This window comes from Pinus tabuliformis, chromosome 7, assembly GCF_031772625.1.
Source record: "Pinus tabuliformis cultivar Carrire ecotype Pingquan chromosome 7, CPIR1, whole genome shotgun sequence".
Classification (NCBI taxonomy): domain Eukaryota; kingdom Viridiplantae; phylum Streptophyta; class Pinopsida; order Pinales; family Pinaceae; genus Pinus; species Pinus tabuliformis.
In genome coordinates this window covers 884,151,868-884,156,998 of record NC_142293.1, presented here as the reverse complement: position 1 = coordinate 884,156,998, position 5,131 = coordinate 884,151,868, and positions in this window count along the sequence as shown.

Here is a 5,131-nt window from a genome sequence, read left to right as displayed (position 1 = left end):
ATGACCCATGATACCTATCTGAACTAGAACTAGAATGGAACCCATATCCACTACCTCTTCTATCAGGTGTATCCAAGAACCTTCCATCTCTGACTGTGTCATTTATGTCTGACTTGTGCCCACCATGAGACCTACTACCATATGCCCCATTAGTCATGTTCTCCTATCCATAACTAATCCATGATTGTCCATGTCTCTGCAAGTCTGAAAAACTCTAGAGCATAACTGCATTGACCTCTACTTATTTCTCATGTGCCCTAACAAGTCTCTCTAGTGACTAAATGATTCTGTCATTATCTGCTTTGCAACTTCTTATCTCTGTCTTCAAACTTCTCAATGTATCTGCTATGTCCGGAGAGTACTCATCTCTTAGATTCTCATATGATCTGTAAGGGGATTCTCATGAACTATAATCCACCATTTTTCTAGTCATGTTTGATTATCTTCTTCCTGCAAACATACCATGTCAGATAAACAAATATAAACATAATCAACACACCTTAGTGAAGTTCAGGTGAGGCTATCTCATCTGCAAAATCAGTCTAGATTAGCATGATACCTGTATATACATAATCATACCAATATATTAACATCCTGCATGACAATACCAACTGCATACCATGACCTCATGCACGACAGCCATAACCATGACAATGCATGCACAACAACCATACATAAACTGACATGCATGCACGAAAAACAAATTCCACCCATTTAGTCCAAGTATTGTACCATGCTCTGATACTAATTTGGTATCAGACATCACCCAAAAAGAACGAAACCCACTCTAATACCACCATGATACCACCCCTCCCACATTTACCCAATTTCATCAACCTTCTAGGGTAAATAGGATAAAGATAACTACTATGACATGACCCAACCTCCTAGGTCCCATTAAGGAAGTGGGTCTAAATATTGACAACCAAATGACATCTCACAACATCTTACAAGGGCTATAGGCCACTCAGAGGCTAAGCGACCACCCCAGGTGGCCAAATCCTGACCTGGACCACCATTTCCTTTCCCCGGGTCCTCAACCGCTCCCACAACAAGGAATCCATGTAGTTGGGAGCCTCCAACTGCATGGACAATCCTGCATCCATGAGGTTGCAACCCAAACTTTCTAGTTAGGAGCATCATGTAGTCTCATGTTTTGAGCATAAATTCCAAGTTAGCCTCCAAACCACCTCTCAAAACTTCTTGTAACTTCTTAGATGCAGAAATGACATGACAACAAAGTTAAACATTCAAACTTGAGTCAGAGACTTGACCTAACCATGCCTAAACATGACAATCATTTCTTCAAACATATTGAGAACACATAATCTATAGGTCATGAATGCATATCTAAATATAGGGGTCTAATACTTATCTAAGAATCATCAAGAAGGTCTAATTCCATCTCATAATAACTACAATAATTTCTTTTAGCTAATGCATTCATTAACCATTCATCAACAATTCAAACACATAAGGAGCCATAACTAGAACCTGTTATGAGACCATGCTTATAACCAACATATAACCATGATATAATAACCATAAAATCCATATGATATCAAGTACAATTACTCATGAAACACAAGAGGAAAAGAGCTCTTATTAACATATGCAAAATCCAACCAAGTTAGGGACTTCCATGTACCACCTAACCATAGATTGAGTTGAACCAAATATTTCTTTCAGAAAATAACCCTCGTGACATATTCCAAGCATGAACGTGGGACTCAAGACAAAACAACCAAGGCTTCCAGAAGATTAAACCACCTCCACCCTCAGGCTTTATCACAATCTCGCCAAAACCGATTAAGGAATTCCTAGGCCCAAAACAAGCACATAAACAACCAGGATGTACCGCGATCGCACCAAAAATGGTTAAGGGATTAATAGGCCCAAAAAAATCTTGGATGCCTCAGAATTTCTTCACCAATACCTTGAGGAATTTTCTTGTCTCCACCATTAGGATTTATTGTAATCCTTCCACAATCGATCAAGGGATTCCTAGGCCCTTAGGAATTTTCTTGAGACCACCTCACCTCGTTCCAAAAGCATTTGGGAATCAAAAGCTTAACCAAATGAAATAACTCCATCACACCATGGCTATTCGAAAATGGCAAGGCAAGGATGAAACCATTGTCACACTAGAAAAACCCATGCCAATGACAACAAGAGAACCAAATACACATGTGCAGGTACCATGCATTCACAAACTAGATAGGAAATGACACATGCAATCTATTAGGTACAAGTGTTCATGCTAAAGTTGCTTGATCCAACTTTTCCTTGCTTGTCCCTTGCTTTCCTTTGTTTCCTTGTCCTTCCTTTGCCTTCCTTTCTCCAATGCTAGAGTGCTCTAAGAATTCTCTAAGTGTGCAACAGTATGATAGAATAGAGAGAGCTCCAAGCTAAAACTGTCAAAAGGCTATGAATTGATCCTCAAAAGCCTTTTTATCATTTAGGCCTCTGTTTTCTTCAATTTCTTCTAATTTTTCTTCTCATGCAATTTTGTAACCTTTCATAAATAAAATGCCAATTAATGCCTCTTTGCCTTTTCAAATCCTTTTCCAATGCCTTTGCCAATTTCCCTAAGCCATAATAAACCAAATGAACACCCACTAGGATGTTTTTCCCAAGATTCAACTTGGAAAACGTGTCCCATGACCATGGTCTTATTTTTCCTTTATTAACTTTATTACATGAACTTTTAAGTCGAGGTTGTTACACATGTGCAAATCTAGAAGAAGGTACGACTAATATGTGATGAATGAAAAATATTGTGACAAGGAATAGAAGTTAATGCAATCAAATATAAGGAAATAAGGAAGCTAAAATGAAACAAAGAGAGAAGGAATGCTTATGCAAAAAATTGCGACATGAAATGAAAAACAAATGCAAGTATGTACATGAGAAATAACAATGCAAAGCTATTCAAGTAAGAAAACAAACTATCCTAAATCCTAATCTAATTGGGAAGAAATTAGAGTTAAGTGAAATCAAACTTCCAATGCATCCATAGAAGCTGCCTCCGACATGCAAGCACAAAGATATAAGCAATTATTAGCAAGATAAGGCAATGTGAAAAAATATTTTCTTGAATAGCTTGCATGTTAGAATGAAGGTCACGTCTGCAAGAAAGAGAATTAGTCAAAAAGGAACATGTTAACCAGGCTGCAACTTTATTTCGATAAATAGAATGGTAAACACAGGCATATTGAAAATTCCTCATGAATGTACCTCCATCTGCAACTGTATTCATAGAGAGTACAAGGTGGAATTGAAATTTATTATTAGCGAGAGAGCCTACTATATAAGACTCCTCCAACCAATCGATGAATTTATCATGAAATTGAAAATGATGAACAAGAGAGATTTGTAAATCATTCTAAGATGAGAAAACTTTAAATGAACGTGTATGAGGGGAAGAGGCCCATGAATAAACTTATTCTTATTTTTCTCAAAGATCTTGCCAAGGTCGTGAGGACTTGACATAACCATCAGCAAAAGCCGAAGTGCCTCAAGCCCTTAACAAGTCTATAAACTTTCAAAATATGAATAATCAAATTTGGGTGGCTTGGAAGAATCAACAAGTGAATAAGGAAAACTATTATTAGATGTGTCTATGAAAACATTATTAATAAAGTGATAGTTGTTATAGCCAATGATTAGATCATATTTGACATTTAACACAAGAAACTCTTGATGGGTAAAGGATTTGAATGAATCAGTCAAAGAACCCCCATGACCATCCAAAGTTGTAAAATATTCCTCCTTACCTATGAGAGATTGGAAATTGAAAAAATCGAGGATAATAAGTTCAATATTTTCATCTTCTAATTGTGAAGCCACACTATCTTGTACCTGAATGAAATTAAAACCAATAGGATAAAAATCTAGAGAATTGAGAGAACTTGCAGGTGTAGCAAACTCATTGAACACGCCAAGATGTAATGGAAAGTGTGTTAAAGGTGAAGAAAGATGAAATAACCCATATGAGGATACATCAATTGCGACTAGAGTAGATTCAAAATTCAAATCCTAGATGCTCATATCATCTTGCAGCAATAATGGATCATTATGCATTTTATTCTCTACAAGACTACTTGAACACCTATTATCACCCAAGAGAAGACATTGTACATGCCAAGGGAAGTGGATGTAAGTGTTGAAAATGAAACAAGAAATCTCGATTTTGATTTTTTCCTTAATCAAATTGAGGAAATTTGAAATTCCACATTAGTAGACAACTTGGAGTTAACTGAGGTGACATGGCTCTTGTCACTTAGTTAAGAACACTCAATTCAAGTTAATGAGTTGAAGTTCAGTTTACTTGAGTTGATTCCTAAAAAATAGGAGTCTAACTCAATTAATTCTAGTTAGGGGCATGAAGTTTAGTGATGTGCAATGAAGTTTAGGGGTATTAATTTGAGTTACCTAGTTGAGTCGATTGAGATTCCAAGGTAGTGTACTATCAGTTGTAGACTATTCCAATGTGTACAGGTTGTGCATGTAGTAAGAGGAAGGACCTAGAGGAATTGTGCAATATAATTGAGGGAATTTCCTAATTAATAGGGGTTTAATTCCACAAGGAACAACACAAGGAAATAGGATCTTGGAGGGCTTTAAAATTGGCTAAGTGTTGGCCAGAGTCAGTCTATCAGGTAGAGGGATAGACTATACATCTGCAGGTTGTTCTTAGGCTCAAGAAATCATATGTATTCATCTCTATTATTTGATTAATGAAATACAACCAAGAAGGGGTTTTGAGCAATTACTTTGCCCTAAATAAATCTTTGTGCATGTGTGATAATTATTCTTGCATGTTTATGATTTGTGTTCTCGATCGTGAATTGAATTCTGCATAATAGTAGAGTAGATTTAAGTCTTTTGTTTTAGTAAATTTCATGAGCAGTTTCAAATATACACAATAATTTCTACAGTAAGAGAATATCATGAGGAGCTTGAAGATTAATTGAATCAATAGAAATTTCATAATGGTGAAAGAATGATATACCGATGTGGTTATTAGATTGACCTTGCTCCACTTCAATGGGGTTCATAAAAGCTTGACAACTTGATTCCTTTCCCTGTGAAATTTCCGCATTACCTGATTCTTAAGGAAGATAAATTT